The sequence below is a fragment of the Ambystoma mexicanum genome, chromosome 2p (assembly GCF_040938575.1).
Source record: "Ambystoma mexicanum isolate Mex_15411 chromosome 2p, UKY_AmexF1_1, whole genome shotgun sequence".
NCBI classification, from domain to species: Eukaryota; Metazoa; Chordata; class Amphibia; order Caudata; family Ambystomatidae; genus Ambystoma; species Ambystoma mexicanum.
In genome coordinates this window covers 808306-829218 of record NC_090923.1, presented here as the reverse complement: position 1 = coordinate 829218, position 20913 = coordinate 808306, and the positions used below count along the sequence as shown (strand labels likewise).

Sequence of the window (20913 nt, the reverse complement as noted above, 5' to 3'; positions counted from 1 at the left end):
CTGAGCACGCGCAGAAATGTCTGAGCACTGAGCATGCGCAGCCACTTTCTGATCACGTGCCTTCAGTTACGCGCAGGAGAGAGACTTCCGGGTTAGGTGCATGGAGCATGCGCAGACGCTTGCTGAGTACTGAGCATGCGCAGGATAGAGACTTGGGTTAGGTGCATGGAGCATGCGCAGACGCTTGCTGAGTACTGAGCATGCGCAGGCGAGAGTCTTCGGGTTAGGTGCATGTCGCATGCGCAGGCGCTTGTTGAGTACTGAGCATGCGCAGGAGAGAGACTTCCGGGTTGTGGTGCACGGGAGCGTTCTCAGGGCTGGAGGAGAGTGGGCGGATGTGCATCGCCTCTGGGAGCCTGAACCCCCTGGATCTGGGAAGGCGGGAAGCAGCAGCGGCAGCGGCGAGGAGGAGCCCCGAGTCTGCGGAGGAGGAGAAGGCAGCACTTCCGGGGACCGAGGTCAGTACACGCAGCCAGCCCCCCAAACTCCTCACCCCCCGCGCGCCTGAATCCAGAGCCCAACTCATGGCCCCAGGCCTCAGAGGGTGGGGCCTTGTGGGGGCCCCCTCTCCCTGGTCTCCAGGCCCGTGAGCCAATGCCACAGGGGCGTGAGTCAGAACATGATGGGGGGCGGGGGGCTACACTCGCAGAGGGTCATGGGGGAGCCCCCAATGGATGCCCCCCCGCCCCTCCGTTCCATGAGCATCGAGCAGGACCTCTTAAGCTAGGCCAAGACTAAACTACACCCACTCTCCACAGGTGCCCCCCCCCCTTGCAGCTCTACATCTGCACCCACTCGCCCCAGGTGCCCCCCCCTTGCAGCTCTACATCTGCACCCACTCTCCACAGGTGCCCCCCCCTTGCAGCTCTACATCTGCACCCACTCGCCACAGGTGCCCCCCCCCCCTTGCAGCTGTACATCTGCACCCACTCGCCCCAGGTGCCCCCCCCTTGCAGCTGTACATCTGCACCCACTCGCCACAGGTGCCCCCCCCTTGCAGCTCTACATCTGCACCCACTCGCCCCAGGTGCCCCCCCTTGCAGCTGTACATCTACACCCACTCGCCCCAGGTGCCCCCCCCCCTTGCAGCTGTACATCTGCACCCACTCGCCACAGGTGCCCCCCCCCTTGCAGCTCTACATCTGCACCCACTCGCCACAGGTGCCCCCCCCTTGCAGCTCTACATCTTCACCCACTCGCCACAGGTGCCCCCCCCTTGCAGCTCTACATCTGCACCCACTCTCCACAGGTGCCCCCCCTTGCAGCTGTACATCTGCACCCACTCGCCCCAGGTGCCCCCCCTTGCAGCTGTACATCTGCACCCACTCTCCACAGGTGCCCCCCCTTGCAGCTGTACATCTGCACCCACTCGCCACAGGTGCCCCCCCTTGCAGCTGTACATCTGCACCCACTCGCCACAGGTGCCCTCCCCTTGCAGCTGTACATCTGCACCCACTCGCCCCAGGTGCCCCCCCTTGCAGCTGTACATCTGCACCCACTCGCCCCAGGTGCCCCCCGCTTGCAAAATATGCACATCGGCCAAACCAGGTGGGTGGGTATAGTGGGTGCATATTCAGCCGCCCCATTCCTATTTGAGTCTGTCCATGGAGGTGGGGCTTGCAACTTTACCAACACACAAGTTAGCCTGATCATCTATGTCCACGTTTTCTATTACTGCTGTGGGGCTCTTTGGGGCCCAAGGCGGTGCCAGTGCTGTAAGTTCCAGGGGTAGAGTGGCAAACTTGAAGCCACTTCGCGTACATTGTGTAGCCTTGGTGCTTCCCTCACCTTTGGGTCGTTTTGCAATCGGTTGCTCTCGAGGATCTCCACACCCTGCGCTGTGCTGACCCACACAAGTGGTAGTTCATCATCATCCATGCCCAAAATGATGAAAGCAGCACGTCCTCGGGTGGATTAGTTAAAGTAATGGCCTGGACACTCCCAGTATGCCCTCCACCAGTGGTGGGCCTCACTGGGAGGGTGAACATTCACCTCGATGAAAACTCAGGCATTGAGGAGCCAATTAAATCGTTATCTGTAGAAACGTCTATGACCCATTCCAGCTCCGACGGGCTGCTCGGGTGCCTTCTACACCCGCCAGATGGAAGTGGGCATGGAAGGGCTGCAAGTGGAGGAGGCACACGCCGAATGGACCCAGAGCAAGAAGGCCTCTTTGGCGACAGGAGCCTGAAGTGGAGCCTCTCCAAAGAAGGGCAAGGAGACGGGGCGCATTCTGTGGAGGGGGGTTGCCACATGTGGGGCTGTGTGGTAAGAGGGTGGTAGTGTGGTAGGTGCCACAAAGCAGGACTGACAGCTCAGCCATCCTCAGTCACTCTGGGAGGCTCTGAGCGGTGGGGGTCGCGTTCCCGGGACACCCTCACTGTCTGCTGTGTATAGGATAGGGGGGGTGATGCGGGGGGGGGGGGCGGCTACCTACCCTTCCATTAAGCCTTTCTCCTGTGCATGGGATGGAGGGCGGGTTATGGTAGTGGGGGTCGGGAGGGGGCTGCCTAGCCTTACATTGAGCCTTTCACCTGTGCATGGGATGGAGGGGGGGTGATGCTGGTGGGGTGGGGAGGGGGCTGCCTAGCCTCACATTAAGCCTTTCACCTGTGCATGGGATGGAGGTGGGGTGATGCTGGTGGGGCGGGGGGGGGGGGGGCTGCCTAACCTTCCATTAAGCCTTTCTCCTGTGCATGGCCTGGGGGGGGTGGGGTGATGCTGGTGGGGAGGGGGCTGCCTAGCCTTACATTAAGCCTTTCACCTGTGCATGGGATGGAGGGGGGGTGATGCTGGTGGGGGGGGAGGGGGCTGCCTAGCCTTACATTAAGCCTTTCACCTGTGCATGGGATGGAGGGGGGGTGATGCTGGTGCGGCGGGGAGGGGGCTGCCTAGCCTTATATTAAGCCTTTCACCTGTGCATGGGATGGGGGCCGGTGATGCTGGTGGGGGGGCGGGGCGCTGCCTAGCTTTCGGCTTTGCCCGGAGCCTCTGGGTTTTCATGCCCCCTCCAGGTCTCTGGGAAAGAGCATGAAAGCTTCATGGTTTTCAAGGCTGTAATGCAATGCGTGGCTGTCTTCCTTTGACAGTGATTAGAAGATGTCTATGGAGGGGCAGCAAAGTTCACAGGTCTCCCACGGGGACCTTTAAACATTTAACAGCATTGTTTATGGCCATAGATAAGAACTTGGGGCGCCATTAGCTATTTTGTATCATAATTGATGTATGCCCAAGTCTGTGCCTTGTTTCAAGGCAAAAGCATTTAAACTGTCCTTCAATACCTTTATTCGTTCCTATTTTGAACCCCACAAAGGAGGGTTTGCATTTATGCAGAATGTAACTTTTTCTTCACACTACCTGTAAGCAATCAGGCTGCCTGGGATAGCGAAGCAGACATGGGCACCACTATATCCTTTGTAATGGAGCTCTACCTGTTGAGAGCACATCTGCAAAATATAATGGTCATTTTTTAACTGGCATTGCTTTGCATTCTGGAACTTAGATTCCTGCATTCAAGAGCTAGGAGGAAAAAGCTACAACAGTGTGTTAAATTACTTTTGCTGCATTATTTCATTGTGTGTATGTAATTATTTATATATAATCTCCCCCTTTCTAGCTAGGGTAGTGATGAGGGCAGAGTTTATGGTACCCACAGGTGCTGCAACGTGTGCGCACATCGCTGCAGGAATCTCAGGTTTTATTCTGAAATGTAGGCCGGTCTTGGCGGGAGGTTCGGAGCAAGTGACGGGGTGAATCGTCAGCGACCTCTTTTCAATTAAATGTGATGACTGTGTGGAGAGTTTCATTTATGTAACTCTTATAATCTTTTCTTTCTCCAGACAGCAATACATTAGGTGTTTGGTCATGTTCAGCAAAAGGTAAGGAGAAAAGGCTACAAAACATAAATAACTAATGTAATATATGTATGCCTCTCTGCTTCCGTCTACTGACCTGTGTACCCGTTCCCTCTCGTTACTTTTTTTTCCCTCCGCTCGTTCCCAGGGGTAGACTAGGAACCAAAATTGGCCCTGGAAAATCTTTTGCAAATGGCCACATGTTGCGTGGAGCAAAGATGGATAGCGAGCATTCCCAGCGCCGCCACAGAGCGTTTGGATGAGGCTATCCATGAACAGTTTTTAAAAAGTCATGTTGTAACCCTCTTCGACCTATTTTGGGGGCCTATGCAGCCACATTTGTCTTTCGATCCAATCAAAGGAAATGTAGAAATCCAAGAATCTCTTTTCCCCGGACCTCTTCACACCTGTTAATACCTGCTCCTTAATAAGCTGACCTGCAGCAATCACAACCAGCTGCATGGAAGTCCCCTGACTCCCTCATCTGTGCTGGACACCATTGGCGTTCCGCAGTGCAGGTATTTGTGTTCTAGCATAGGCACAGGACCCAGCCTAATAATAGCAGGTGCAAGGCATGTGTACGGACTGTAGTATAGCTGTAGGACATCTACCCAGGTACAGGCATAGGACCTATTCCAATAATAGCGGGTATGAGGCTGGTTTACAGGCCTAATGTCAGGTACTTGGACGATCGAGGCAGGTGAGAATATTCTCAGGAGTTCTGGAGACGGCACAGCCCCAATGCACAGGGAAGAATCTTCCAGGACCCTTAAGGTCACCCCCAGTTGACCCTCCCTCCCCGTAGACAGGAGTTGCTATGTGACACGCCCCATTCCCTTGAATTCAATGTGGAATAGGAAACTAAAGCGGATGAGAACAAAAACGGGGATTAATAGAGTGAAAATTGTATGACAACAGGTATCCCCTTAAGTAACAGAAAAGTAGGTACCTGCTATCTGTGCAACCTCGCCAGTAAATCTAAGATTGCTTGAAATACACCATCGAGAAGTAGAAACCGTGCTAAGACCAAATTAATAGGATCCTAAATACCTAGCAAGTTTATACCTATGAGTCGGGATTAGCAGGTTGGAGGTGTTGTTCTCCCAGGGAAGTAAGACCATTGCAAGAGCATGATGCTGAGGAAGGGAACAGTCTTTATAGTGAACTGAGCAAGAGAGTCGCTCTCTGATGCATAAGAGAAACATGATCCTGAACTGCTGGTACTAAACTGTTTGTTGGAAGAGATATCGGAATGGACATGGGATGGTTGCCCGAGTTTTCATGAAAAGTGGTGTACTGAATGGAAGTATGAAACGAATCATAGGTGAATTCAGCAAGGGCCAATAATCAGGTCCATTCTTTTTCATAATCCGTAACGAAACACCAGAGGTATTGAGCCACCGTTTGATTTGCTCTTTTGCTTTTACCTTCGCTCTGGGGATGGTAGGCAGCAGAGTAATGAAGTTGGATAACCAACTCTTTTTACCTAGAGCCTTCCAGAATACGATACAAATGGAGTTCCTCTATCAGTTATGATGTTGTGAGGTACTCGTGTATATGGCTATTTAGAAAAAAACAGAGCCAACGTAGGAGCTGACGGTATGTTTTTTAATGCGACAAAGTGAGCCGTCTTGGTGAAGGAATCTTAACATGGTCATGATGACGGTGCATCTGTTTTATTTCATTAGATCTGTTATAAAATCCATAGTGCAGGTCTGCCAAGGGTCTTCAGGAATCTGTAAGGGATGAAGTAACCCCATAGGTTTGTTTCAAACTGTTTTGGAATGGGCACATACCCCACACCCTTGAACGCAATCTATGGTATCTTTCTTAATGGTTGTTAGGCAGAATTACATGCAGTACCCTTTGGTACAAGCCTGTACTACACAGTTATGTGGTAGCAGTGGCTGAGCAGCCAGACTTATCTCAAGAGTAATGTGAGCAGTACAAGATGTTGCACAAAGGACTTGCAATCATAGTAGTTAAAACAAACACTATTCAGGGTTTCTTGGTACAAGAATATACATTTATTTACACCGTCATTTGGAAAACATTCCACTAGTAGGGAAGCAGCTCAATATCACAATCTAATACACTACTGTACACAACAACTACATCTCTGAACAAGTTAAGCTCCCTTGAAGTGGGAGCAAAATGGCCCTTGAGTTACTTTCAAAAGGTGTAGAAAGATGGGGTTAAAAGTATTTAAAGCACAATGACTTCCATAGGCTGGGCGAATAGTTTCACTTCACTACAACCAGCAATTCAATAGGCCTGGGCCAAAGTCAATGGGGGTCATTACAAGGTTGTCGGTAGGGGTTTAACGGGGCCGGTAGAGCTCACGAGACCCGGTAAGGGTGACCAGGCACCCTTAGCGGGTCCCGCGAGCAGACCAGGGTGCTAACAACCGGCCTGTTATTAACGGGCCCGTTGTTGGCACCCTCCCCATTCCCATTGAGCCCTATGGGGGCTTGAATGGGAATGGGGAGGTACCGTGTCCGGATTCCTTAAAAGAGGAATTAACGGGTCCTCCAAGGTTGGAATGGCCTGGTAATTCCTCATTCGAGGAACCCGGACCTGTTACCCGGTAAAGGGGTAGCCATGCCACTAATAGCAGCATGGCTACTTCCAACCTTGAAATGACCCCAGTGGTTCAGAATATTGGATAGGATAGCACGGTTCTGGTAGTAAACGGTTAAGTCTTTGCCAATGTTCGAGGAAGTAGTTTGCCAGAAAAAGAGTTATGTCGGTTTAGGAGCAAACAAGGCCCCAAAGTTAGGAAAGTTTCTCAAACTTTCACTGCGGCAGAAAGGATTTCCACACCGCGTTTGCACAGTACCTTAATATGAAGAAAAGCTGTAGCTAAGGCAGTTATTCTTGCCGATCTCGCTGTTCCTGAGCTTCAGTCGTGGGGACAAGGATGCTGTCGCGAGGTTCCTGCACTGCCCAGGGAAGAGGCCACAGGCTTGGCTAAGCGTCGGTTTTAAGGTGCGAGTGCCTTTAAAGTCACTAAACTGGTATCCTTCTCACTGGCTATCCGGTTTTCAACAGCACTCTGATGAAAATTCGGCCAGTATGGAGACGGTGTCCAGGTGGCTTACGAGTTGGTTGTTCCCACCAGCTCAAAGGAAGAAATTGTCCTTGAAGGAGCTTCTCTGTCGATGGCGTTTCAGGCAATTCGGACCTGCAGCAGGGCTTCACCGGGCAAACCAAAGGTCCAGGAGTTGCAGCAGTTGTCTTCCTTCAGCTCGTCTTCGATTCTTTCGTTCCAATGGTTGACTCTGCCTTCCAGTCCTGGAGACTCGCCTTTTAAACAGTTTTCTCCCATTCATTCAGCCTGGCTGTCACTCACCCAGTAGGAGGGCTGTCCTTGCCGGACTGTCAGCCAGCCAATCACACCAGAGTGCATTCAGGTCTCCTAGGAGACTAAGCACAGGGAGTTTCGGGCACCTCCCGCACATCCTGTCCACCCCAGACACTCGGGTGCCAGAGGAGGGCTTCAACACTGACCCCGCCATATCCAAAGAACACAAAAGTAAAACACACATCAAAATACATCGGGTGGTTAACCATAACCATTGTTCATGATAAAGTAACCCTTGTTCTTCGGTACTGGACATGTCTTGTTGGAGAAACTCTTGTTTAGATTCTGGAGTGGAATACCCTTGCGAGTCAACATTCTCATATTTCTTGACATATCAGACAGGCCTCTAATAAACTTGCCATAAAATTCAACTAGGCCAAGAAAAGACAAAACATCTCCTTTAGATTTGGGCGCTTCCATCCTACAAATGGCTTCTATGGCTTGCTCTTTGGGTTTGACCCCTTCCCCTGTGATTTTGTGGCCAAGATACACTACTTTGTCAGCTTTGAAAGTGCATTTCTCCAAAGACACCGTGAGACCTGCTTCTTTAAGTATATTTAAAACTCTCTCTAGTCGCTTATCATGTTCCATTTCATCTTTCCCACACACAAGCACATCGTCTTGGTAACACATGACGCCTCTCTCGCTTCCTAGTAACTTGTACATTATGCTTTGAAAAACACTTGCTGCCGAAACCAATCCGAATGGCATACGCACACATCTGAAAATACCAATTGGTGTAATGAATGCTGTGAGTTCCCTGGAGTCGGGATGCAACTCCACCTGATGGTAGGCAGATTTTAAGTCAAGAATGGGGAAGACCCTAGAACCAGACACACCCACTAAAAGGTCATCTATCCTGGGCAAGGGAAAACCTATCTGTTCAAATGTCTGAGGTCAATGCATAGTCGTAAAGGCCCATTACTTTTTTACACTACTACTATAGGACTAACCCACTCTGAAGAATCAATCTTCTCTATCACTCCTTCTCTTTCCATCCTCTTCAATTCTTTCTCTACACCTTCTCTGAGAGCTAGAGGAATTGTACGCAGCTTGGCAATTTTTGGAATGGCATCTCTCCTTAAATGAATTTTATGCACAAACCCCTTCAAACATCCTAACTTATCAGATGTGGAATTGGTCTGTACTCTTGTGTCACCCACAGTGATGATGATGGTGGTGGTGGTGCTCTCACTCCCCACCGCCAACACCTGATCAGGGTGGCTTGCTTCAAGTCGTATTCTAAGTTCTGCTTGATCACTCCAAGACAGAAGTTCTCCACCTCTATTGGCCACATGGACAGTCCCTGTCGACCATCTGTCTTTAAACTGCAACTCCGCCTCAAAACATCCTATGATTTCTGTGGGGACATTTCCATAAGCATTCGCTCTCACAATGTTCTCCCACAAATTACAGCATCCAAACTTTTCTCTCCACACTTACACACTTATCAAAGTGTAATCCGCTCCACTATCCATGAGCATCGAGACTGGTACCCCTCCAATTATCACAGTGGCATAAGGTTTCTTTTTCTTTACCTTACCATCATTGGCATTAACTGAAACACAACCTCTCTACCAGTATCACCGTCTGGGTCATCTTCATATTCTACACTAACTTCATGTACTTGACCCGTATTTGCATTGAAATTCCTACAAAACCTGGCAATGTGTCCTCTCACCCCACAGTCATTACATATAATGTGAATTGCATAACACTCTTTATCAGATGCCAGATGTGACAGGCTCCCACACTTGAAACACCTCCTCCCTGGAGGAACCATGGAGCAACCAGAGTCTCTAACACTCCTAAAATCATTAGTCTCGCTGGGTGGTCCTTTGGTCACCCTCATGGATGACCATTGTTGGGCCCCTCGCTCTGGGGGTAGGACCTTGACGACTCTCTGGCCTTCTGCACATTTGTGTAGAGTGTGGTGAAGGCCCTGCACCATGTCTCTGCACCACTTCGGAAACCTTCTGTATTGCTCCTTCATTGTCATCTGACTTGGGCTTATCAAGAGATGGTTTGTCAACTTGAAGTGCTCTTATGCATTTATCTGTATGCTCTACTGTTTTCACAATCTAAATTGCTCTGTCTAGAGAAGGTTTTCTTTCCTTCCACAATTCCTTTCTGATATTGTCATTAGAACACTTGATCATCAACTGATCCCTTAAGTGCTCGTCTTGACAATGGTCAAATCTACATTTAACGGCCAAACCCCTCAGGGCAGTAACAAAATCATAAATGCTCTCTCCACTCTTCTGGCTCCTTGTAGCAAACTTGTATCGTTCCAGTATTATGTTCTCTTGAAGACAATAATGTTTATCCAATTTTGCTAATGTTTTTTCATAAGGTCCCCCTCAGGAATATCTGAAGGTTCTGTGAGTTTTTTTCAATACCTCCTGCCCTGAAGCACCCAAACAATGAAAGAGCAACACCTCTTTGTGCTCATTGGAGAAGTTAGGCCCAAACACTGCCAACACATACTTATGAAATCCCTCCTTCCAGTCCAACGCACTCTAGGTTCGCCTGGTGTTGGAAGAAAGAATATCGGAGCTGGTACATTAGCCATGCTCAAGACTGTATAATATCACCTTCAGATACAAGCAAATACTCTGTTCAAGAGCAGAGCACCTTAAAGTTATAAGTACTTAGAGACGCATCCCCAATCTGCAAAGAAAAATTATCAGAATTTCCATACATGCACCCACCAATGTCATCACACACATGAGTTCGCAGCCGCAAACTATCGCTCTGTTAATCACAAGTGCCCTTCAACATTAAGAAACTGTTGCATCGCTCTGAGAAGCAGGAAATTGAAACAGGCCAAAGATGGAAGCCATGTTTTAGGGTCCCTTATTCTAAGAGCGTGTTGATGTGCGGCCGCAGCGAGAGCATCGACAAAGACTGCGGCTGTCACGCTCCAGGGTCCCTTCCTCGGGACTGCAGTGACATGCAGATGTGGAACAGGAGAATGGCAAAGCACAGTTCGACACTGTTCCTGTTCACCTGCACGTCTGGTGAACTCCAAACTGCTAATAAATTCCTGCTGTTTGCCAGGGGCTGTGACTCCTTGGGGCAGTCCTCGTCGCCAATGTTAAATTGTAAGGATACACTCCAAAGACATGACTTGGGTTGAAGGGTTTATTCAAAAGATAGGTTCATCCAGGAGAAACAGGCCCCAGCCATGGACTGCCTTGTCCACCTCTCTCCCTCCTCCTCCAACTCTCACTGTCTAGGATCCGGAACCTTTCCTGAAGGATAACAAGTAGGTTCCACGGTAACTAGGATACATGATGCAGGTAGCATGGTATCAACAATACATGAGAGGAGATGTACATGGATGACACTAAGCTCCTCCTAACAGTCATTTTATCAGTATAGAAGAAAGGAGGCTGAGTTTGTGATCAAGATAAGGGGCATTGATCGCCTTGGAATTTAAGGCATTTTGTTTCTTCAAATCTATATGGGGGTTGTGATGCTTTAGCCAGGGTATTCAAGAATTATCTGGTAGTGTGGAGCGGCTCGGCTTCAAACGCCATATATTCATCGTGGTAAGTGGCACCAGTCACAAGTAAGCTAGGGGTCTGGAGAGTAATGGGTCCGGAAATGAGGGGCGAGCTGCCCATGGATATCAGTATGAGGTTTGGGAATCAAGGGGATCATGATATCCATGAAATTCCCTGTGGCCCCACTAGCTATTAAAGCAGTGACCGTATGCCTTCTTTGATTTTCCCATGAGAGTGACATGTGTATAAACACATGTTCTGATTGACTAGGTGTAACAGGGCAAAGATAATGTGGGGAATATCTTTCACATCAACGCATACTGGCATTCCCCTTCAAGAACGAGTCAGGGTGTTTCCCGCTGAAGAGAGCTTTTTAGGGCACACTCACACGGAATGACCCTGCAATATAACACATGTTCTGTTTTCTCTTTTCCTTTCCCTCGCTCTCTTCCATGGTAATCAGACCTTGAATACTCCCTCGCTGCATGGGGTCGGCTGAGGAAGGATTTCCTTTCTCCCATCGGGGGTTTGGTTTTTTTATCTTCCCATCTTTTTTTTTTGCCCTTCCTATATAATTTAGTTCTCTGGTCTATTCTGATCATGAGAGAGACAAGGTCATTCATATTATCAGGAGGGGCTACAACGGTACTACGTGCATTCTTTAAGTCTTCTCTTAGCCTCTAATTGAATATGGATAGCTGGGCGTCTTCAGGCCACTTAGTTTGCACCACAAATCCTCGTAAATGAGCTATATAAAATAGGCGATCTGAGGTTCCCTGACAGATGCCCAAAAAGTCATTGCGTAGTGACTGTAAGGCATATTGTCTATCGAATATGGACTCAAGTCGTTTAAAAGCCACCATAATCCATCAATAATGGAATGTTGCCACTACATAAGGGGTGGCCCATGCAATAGCAGTTTTATATTTTATTTATAGCGCGCCCATACACAAATGTTTCAAAGCGCAACAAGGCAATGGGGGCATAGGGGGGAGACAAGGCAACGATCTTACTAGGCCCAGTGACATTGAGATTGCGCAAGTGCATGGGAGAGGGAAGGGGGAAAAGTTCCAGGGGAAGGGGAAGTGCCGAGGTAAGGGGAGGAGAAGTGCATGACATGGGTGGCAGGCGTTAAAAACCAACCCGCTAAGGGACCTTGGTGCTAATTACGCACCGCAAATTTGCGGTACCGTAATTAGCACCTTCCCCATTCCCATTATGCCCTATGAGGCAAAAATGGGAATGGGGAAGGGCAATGGTGGAAGGGGGAATTACCGCCCCGCCAACCTTGGAATAGGGCTTTAATTCCCCTTTCCACCAAGGCGGTGCCGGTATTTTACCGGCATGGACCAAGGTGCTATTAGCACCTTGGTCCACCGCCTACAGTGTAATGAGGCCCATAGACAAACAAAAGAAACTAGGTCCGCAATTAACACTGGTCATCCATTGTTACACAATCTTAATGAACTCACATTAACAGAGACATCGTACCTCATTCCCCAGTCTGTGCCGCTGTGTATTCTTAAACACGTGTAACCCATATTCTGATACATAGGTAAAATGTAGTAACCTAGAGACATGTGTATATTTAGCAATTCGGCGAATTAACAGCAATTGGTTCATGCATTACAGTTTCGAGGATCATTTCACTTACCCTCGTAGTTCTGTTGTCATTACACGAACCGAGGGAGAGCTGCGTGGACACGCTACTCTTCTCGGTTTTTATGTGTAGCCATGGCGACCAAACGAGGGTTCGTGCTCCGGCTCCTCGGAGCCAGTGCCCGTATGCCTCGCATCTCACCCTCCCATGGCAACGGGAGGGTGGGATAGTTTCCATGGCTACGCGTTGTGTATTCAAGGTAATCTTACCGTTATGCGTGAATCTAACAAAATAAACATAACACACTCAGTTTAACTGTTAGCTTTTAAGCTCTCCGGGGTGTACACTATTAACATGCTTCCCTGTGGTTCGGTTCTGTGTGTGTCGATGCAGATTCAATCAATGTCCGATCTCCATGATGTCGTGGCCACTATGTATTTACATATCCGTACTCTTTCTGACAACGCAAAATATTAAACATTCTATTGAATATGCAACTTGGTACTTGCTTTACAGGGCATTATATGGTACATTTTATTACACAAGCATTCAATTTTAACTGAGTGTATTGTGTATGGTACATTTTACTGTTGTACAGGCGCTTAACCATATCTCTTTCAAAGGTGTCAGGATGCACAGTTGTGTGCCTATTTCCACTACTCTAGTCTTCTTTCCTTCATATTGCTTCAGAGCCCAATGCATATTCTCCCCCACTATAAGCCCAAAGAGCTGTTTAGCAGAGAGGACCCTATTCATTCTCTTGGGAGCGATTTTGTATATCTCTAATAGGCATGATCCCACACCACATGGTTTTTCAAGCATTCCCAAATCATTCTTTCATATGCAGCCTATATTGTTCTCATTTACAACCAGTTCATAAAAAACACATCTAGTTTATCTCCTCATTGAGACCTTTTGGTGTCAATGTTCCAAGATCATCGATCCAAAAGGATTCTCTTTGATCAAGTCTTTTCTGGATGTTCTCATGGGCGTTCATTCTTCTTACCACTTCCAAGATCAGGAAGCGGATCTGAGCAAGATAATGTTTTTTTCCCACCAGTGTCTCGCCACTGCCTAGTTGATGTGATCTCGGATACATGATCTGTGTTCGTTCCATCTGATCTTCGCAGTTCTCTTTTATTGTCCTACGTAATTTGTATTTTGTTTATTTGTATAGCGCGCTAGGCCCGAGGGCAACCAGGCGCATATCTTAGAGGCACAGGGTACAATACTGGCATTGATACAGTTACAGATTAAATTCACAGGAGCATAACTTAGGTCGCGAGGTACACATTAGGCATAAGAGCATAAAAGCAGGTGCAGGCAGAGTTAACTATTCATGCAAACAATACCAGTAGTTCAATGGTAGTGAAACATGTGGCTAGGCTGGTAGTGGGTGAGAAGTAGAGGCTAGCCAGAGCTTGGCTTTGTGTTTGAAGAGCGTGGCGGACGGGATAGTTCTGATGGACAGTGGCACGGAGTTCCAAAGTTTGGAAGCGAGGACTGAGAAGCTAACGCCTCCAGCAGTCTGTAAGTTGTATTTAGGAATGGTGAGCAATTGTGTTTGGGCAGATCTTAGAGTCCGTGCAGGAATGTACTGAGAAAAGCGGGAAGTTAAGTAGATGGGGGCCTGATGGTTGACACATTTGTGGGTGAGAGTCGGTGATTTGAGCGATATTCTTTGGGCTACCGAGAGCCAATGTAAGCTCTTCCTAGTGTCGGATATGTGCGCTGACCTAGGAATATTGAGGGCTGCTCTGATACCATTGTTTTTGGAGATCTGCAATTTGTTAAGGTTACGTTGGTTGGTGCCTTGATAAAGTGCGTTACAACAGTCGAGTTTTGACATTACCAGCGTTCTGGCAAGAGTGATGCAGTTCTGGGTAGAGAGGAATGGGCGACAGGCTGTAATCAACTTACAAGTGTAAGCCGAGGCTGCGGAGACTGCATTAGTTTGTCGATTTAGGGATAGGGTGGCATCAAGGTAGATACCTAAAGTTTTGGTCTCTTTCGCCACTTTGATGGAGTTACCATCAATGTTGAAGGTGCTGAAGGATGGGTCCAGTTTGCTAAGTTTTTGTTGGGTGCCAAGGATGAGGAGCTCTGTCTTGTCGTCATTAAGACAGAGCTTGTGGTGAGCCATCCAAGCTTGTACAACTTGGTATACGTCGTTCAGAGCTTTGGCATCTGCAATGTAGTCACCAGTGATGGGGATGAGTATCTGGGTGTCGTCCGCATAGTTGGTATAGGTGACACCCAGATAGTCAAGCACATCAAACAATGGTTTGGTGAAAACATTGTAGAGCGTAGGAGATACGCACAAACCTTGAGGGACTCCGCATGGGACCGGCGATGGGGTCGCAGATGCAGTGGGTGAGAATACTCTCATTAGTCTATTGTCCAGGAAGGATCTGATCCAGTTAGTGGCGTTTTCTGAAAAATCGGGCAGCCGATTTCAGGTGTTGGCATAGGATCTGGTGATTGACCAGATCGAAGGCTGCAGAGAGGTCCAAGAGTAGTAGTAGGGCTAGTTTGCCATTATCTTTTAAGTCCTCTATTTGAGTTGAGTAATAAAGTCCACATGGACATTTAATTATGTAGATAATATTCTGCTTGTCACAAGTTGGAAAATGTACTGTATAGGTTCTAATCGCTCTGCACTGCTCCCCACTGCCTTGATATACTAGTTCCTTGCCTGGAGCGCTCTGCGCTAGCCTGCCCTACTACTAACTCCTTGCGCACACTCACTCATAGCTGCCCTAGCCAGACCTTAGCCCAACACCACAACCTACCACACAGATATCTCTTTTACACCGGCCCTGCCTTCCCGAGCTACAATGCACTTCCCACAGAGAGCAACACTCACTACAGCGGGTACCCTACCTCCTAGGTGAAAACCTCATTCTTCTAGGTGACTTCAACCTGGGACCTAACAACCAGAAAGATAAACCATCTAAAGCCTTGGCCCAGGCATTGCAGGAACTCGGCTTCCTACCAAAAATCCTCACTCCCACCCACTGTATAGGAGGCACCCTTGATTGTCTGGTAGATCTTAACGGTGGTATACACGTCAGTTCCAACACCCCTACTCCTTGGTCTGACCACCACCTTATACACTTCTTCTTACCGACCGGTGCTAGCTGACCTAAAAATCTCAGCCCTATCCCACCTGCATTAGCAAGAAGTGCATGGAACCTTACCAAAGAAAGGATCCTCCCTCACCTTGACCCACTAGCACTTAACCTCCCCAGACCTTTCGGTACTGGCGGACATCTTCAACGCCACTCTGACCACAGCGGTCAACACCATTGCACCCCTACAAAGTAAAAAAAGCAAAGAAATGAAACGCTGCAATACCTGGTTCTCCGCAGAACTGAAAGCACTGCATACCCAAAATATAAAGCCCTAAGGAAGTGGTTATGTTTCCCAAGGTAATCCACATTATCCTCCTACAAGACCTTAGCCACTCAATACAAGAAAGCAATAATGACAGCCAAATCATCCTGCTACAACGAACGCTTCATCAACACCACCTCCGAGTCTAAGAATCTCTTTGCCATCTTCAAAGAGCTACCCACCCCAGCTACTAAATCTCATCAGATGCAAAAGAAAATAGAAGAGCATCATAATAACCTCTCTAAACAGACCAACCCAACTCCCTGCCCAGATACTAAAAGCACTCTCAACAACATAAAACCTTTCTCATTAAGGGAGGTCACTGAATCTGAAGTCTTGGGGCCTCATTACGAGTTTGGGGGGAGCCATGCCCATAATACCCCCAAACTCGGATCCGGGTTCCCTGAATGGTTAAATACCGGGCCATTCCGACCTTGGAGGGCCTGGTATTTCCCAATTCAGGGAACCCGGAGCTGCTCCATCCCCATTCCCAATTGAGCCCCGTCCAGGGTTTAGAGTTTGATTTTATTATACCCAGGTCAGAATCTTGGACCTGCTTGCCCGGTGGAATTTAATGTTCCTCTAGCTTCACCTGTTTCTTCTTTAGACTAATGAAATTCCAAAGACCTATGTGCATGAAGAAATCTTCGCTCATGCCTATGCCTATGTCCTTCATAAAGCTGCACCCATTCTATTTCATCAGTGACTCTTTGACTCCCTCCATGTTATGTCATTGTCGGAACTCGCTGTTTCTGGCAGAATGTAACAATCTCTTACACCGCAGTTTGGATAGGCTTGCAGCAGTCTTCCTTGCTTAATAAAACACAAAGATCTTCTCGCAATTTCTTTTTCCTGCTCCAAAAAGTATGGTCCCTTTTTGCGAGGATACCTTTCTTATGCCACCTATCCCCCAATCTTCATGAGTCTGCATGATTCATTTAATTATTTTCTCTGGAAAATGTGTTCTTCCTGCAGAATTCCATTCTGTTATGCAGATGACACACAGCTCTCCTTTAAGTTGCCGTCCTCGCCCTCCTCTCCTTCCTCTCATGCCTGACTGCCAGTTAGGCATGGTGCCCTGCCAACGATCTCTGACTTAATGCCAGTAAGACAGAAATCCTTCTCAATGGGACGCCTGCTCCTTGTTCCCCCCTCCGCTCTCTGGCCACCCTCCTTGGGCACCCCCCCCCAATCTCCTTGGGGTTCTATGACTCCTCTCTTTCTTTCCACACATCGCGGACCTAGCCAAGAAGTCCAACTTTCAGCTCCACCTCCTGAGATGCATTCTACCCTTTCTCACCTTCCCCCAGAAGCTCACCGTCTCCAGAGCCATGGGTCACTCCAGGCTGGACTACTGTAACAACCTCTTCCTCAATCTGCCTCTCTCCTCCCTCTGCCCCTTCAGCTAATCCAAACTAGGACTGCAAGAGTTATCCTTGGCCTCAAGCCCAGGGACTGCATCTCTCCAGCCCTAAAGTCTCTCCACTGGCTCACAGTGACCACAATGATCAAAAAGAAGACCCTTTGCATCATCCACAAGGCTGTCTGGGGCCTGGGACCTCTCAACATCCACCTTTCCCTCTCTAAATACCTCGCCGACAGAATTCTTTGGTCATCAGGCTTAAACTCTCTGCTGGTCAAACGTTTCTCCAAGCAGAGTGTGGGCCGTAGATCTTTCCTCAGCAGGTTCCTCTGTCTAGAACCGCCTCCGTGTCCCACCTCAGACTTGAGCCAGATCTTTTTTAGTTCCGTAAACCTCTCAAGACTTTCCTTTTCTCCTCTTCCTTCCCTCTCCCCCACCCCAGCTAATGTCCCTTTGCCGTTATGACTGGGGCCTGGTCCCTTCTGAATCATACGGGTGCCAGACCCCCCCCCCACAAGTCCTCCCAGCACTTGCACCCTCTCCCTGGACTAGCCCACCCTGTGCATCGCACAAACCCCCATTTCCCTTCTCTTTCCCCAGGCACTTGCCATCCTGGCCCTCCTCCAGCACTTGCTCATATCCTTCCCCCTTTTTTGGGCATCCCCTCCCACACTTACCGCCTTTTGTCTTGGACTTGCACAGTAGGATTGTCAAAAGGCCAATATAACTACTGTTTATTGTTTTTGTATTTTTCTTTCCTATGCCTCCCACCCCCCAATTTGTCCTGTGGCGCCTGGAAACACTTGTGTATAGGCGCCATACAAATGTCCAATAAGTAACTCATAATTGATTTTCAACTCATTTCCACCCGTCCCTTCATTCACCTCTCCTATAAAGTGCATTGAATTGACGGGAGCACAACATCATAGCTTCATGCCAGCTTAACAAAATAATAATAAAAACACTTGTAAGGCTGTGGAAACACCTTGCGGGGACAGGTGTTTGGGGGGAGGGGGGCAGGCTGCAGTATGAAGGCCTATGGAAATGTTCACACACATCAATTAAGAAGCCTTCCGCTAGTTCTGCCCTTAGAATGGGATTGACGACCTAAGGCAGGTGAAATAGGGGGTACGACGGCGTTTCATCGCCGGATGTTTTTTCACAGGGTTTTTTGGTGCAGATATTTTTTTTAAAATATCATCGCATTTTTGGGGGGTTAAAACAATTATATAAATTGGGTGAGGGTGTACGGGGATATAAAAAAAATTAAAGGGGATCGGGGGTTAGGGGGTAACCCCCCCCCCCAAAAATTATTCTGTAATTATTTTTTTTTAAATCTGCAGGAAAAAACATCCCGCAATGAAATCACATGGAACCAAATAGGGTGTGTCTGGCAGTTTGTTCCGTTCACTCCTACAGGTGATAAATTATCTTTGCCTCTTTAAGGTTTTGCTGGCACGTGTTTTTCCTCGAAGTTAATGGTGTGTTGGGAGGGTGAAAATGTTGCTGTGGTGGGAGACGCCTTCCTGGTAACAATTAAAAACATCTAAAACAAATAATGAATATATATAGGATTCAATGAAAAAAAACGCTGTTAAAGGGACGTTATGGTTAAGTTGCACTGTTTAATGCACCCATCCCCTGTTTAATTTCATGTTTGCCATTATGTTATGCTTTTAGTACTTTCAATTGTTTTTCATGTTAATACATTTTGATCTTTTACTTCAATGTGTGGGATTCACTCATTGGGTTCATGCATGTTGACATGTGGGTTTACTCAATGCTACTCAATACTATGTTTGTACCTACCTGTAACGTAACCATTGTTGACTGTTTTAATTGTAACTGTAACCGGATCTAACTTACGCGCCCTTATGCCCCCGTGCCTGGCTGTGCTTTATAAATAAATACAAATGGCAACCTGTGTGTGTGTGTGTGTGTGTGTGTGTGTGTGACGGACATGTGTTGATGTACATAGTTGACTTTTGGTTTGTGTCATGAGATGGGCATGTCGCTGCTGAATGGGTGGGGGGACATGAGTGGGGGCCTGCTGGCAGGTGCCCCTGACTGCTGGGGGGTGGAGGTGCAGGGGGACATGAGTGGGGGGCCTGCTGGCAGGTGCCCCTCTCTGATGGGGGGGGGGGGGGCGGTGCAGGGGATCATGAGTGGGACATGAGTGGGGGCCTGCTGGCAGGTGCCCCTGACTGCTGGGGGGGTGGGGGTGCAGGGGGACATGAGTGGGGGCCTGCTGGCAGGTGCCCTTCACTGCTGGGGGGTGGGGGTGCAGGGGGACATGAGTGGGGGCCTGCTGGCAGGTGCCCCTGACTGATTGGGGGTGCAGGGGGATATGAGTTGGTGATCACTAGTGGAAGGTGACATGTGTGCTGGCTGGGGGGCATGGCCAGGGGTGCAGGGTAGTCCCCTGTGTTGTGGGTTGCCTGCAGGGGCCGTGGATGGGGTGGAGGGCACACCTGGGAGGACCCACATTGCCAATTCACGTGTGGGACTCCCTGTGCACTCCACTAGATACACATACCTGCTCTGACAGCGGAATCGCGTGTAAAACTTCCCGCGAACCCCAGTAATACACGTACCCCACTTGCACAGGGCCAGTCGCGTGTGAAACTTCCCGCACACCCCAGTAATACACGTACCCCACTCGCACAGAGCCCTTAGCGTGTAAAATTTCCCGCGAACCCCAGTAATACACATACACCACTCGCACAGGACCCTTCGCGTGTGAAACGTCCCGCGAACCCCAGTAATACATCTACCCCACTCGCACAGGGCCAATCGCGTGTGAAACTTCCCGTGAACCCCAGTAATACACATACTCCACTCGCACAGGGCCAGTCGCGTGTAAAACGTCAGTAATACGCGTTCCCCGCTTGCCGTGTGCTGTGTGGCGGCCATGTATACTGGTACAGGGTTAGCGCAGTCCTTTGCGCTGGATTGGGGATTTTGATGGCTTTTCCCTGCGCTTGGGGCATTCTTGGGGGCGTAGCTGGCGCTGCTGCAGGGTCGCTGCGCTACGGCTGGTTTTGGTAGCTAAAATCCACGAATACGCTGTGCGCGGAAATTGATTTTTGTGCACGCGGCTGGCGCAGACACTCGCACGCGCACACTGTGCGCCAGCCGCGTGCGCCACTTGTGTGCTAAATTCTATGAATTACCCCCTTAATATCTCACATAACAAAACAACTATGGTGAGATACAATAAAGAACCAATATGTAAAAAATGCAGATTCCGCAAACAAAAAGAATCCCTAAGTCACCTGATCTTATTCTGCACAGAATTGAGAGATGTAAGAAATATATATCTCAGGTGTAACATCGTAGATCTATGCGACCCAGACTCAATAAAATGGTGGAATTTGATATGATCCAAATTCCTCTAACAATTATTTAAAGTGTTAGCACACCATAGCGAGAACGATGACAACTAGGACTACCAAAAGTTGGTAAACTAAGCAAAATCAACTAAAACTCTGCTGCACAAAACTTTAATGTTTATTTTAGATTAGCGTTAAAGTGTAAATTGACTACTGTTTGTATCTGATTCGGCTGGCTTTGTCTGCTGTGAATGGTCTTTTAAATTTAAACTGTAGATTGTGAAAGATTTGTAATAAACCATATACACTTAATAAAAAGGTTTTGTTTTACATTTCATGTGCTTTCATTATTTATAGCAATGCCTTGGAAGCAAACCACATTACATAATAAACTAGCCTTTCATAGTAAACTAACCATACGCTATATACATTGTCATAGAAATATGTTGAGCAATGGGAGTATGGCTTTAGTTTTATTCTCCCCATCCTGCAAGC

General features: G+C 48.3%; 1 protein-coding gene across 1 annotated transcript in view; it reads left to right on the top strand.

Annotated features, from left to right (window-relative positions):
• Nucleotides 1–274: 274 nt before the first annotated feature.
• LOC138566123 (zinc finger protein 850-like) overlaps nt 275–20913 on the top strand; it is a 36827-nt gene continuing 16188 nt past the window's right edge. The window contains exons 1-2 of the mRNA XM_069643123.1: nt 275–458; nt 3840–3878. The gene's annotated coding sequence lies outside the window, so the exon portion shown is untranslated. The remainder of the gene's footprint in view (nt 459–3839; nt 3879–20913) is intronic.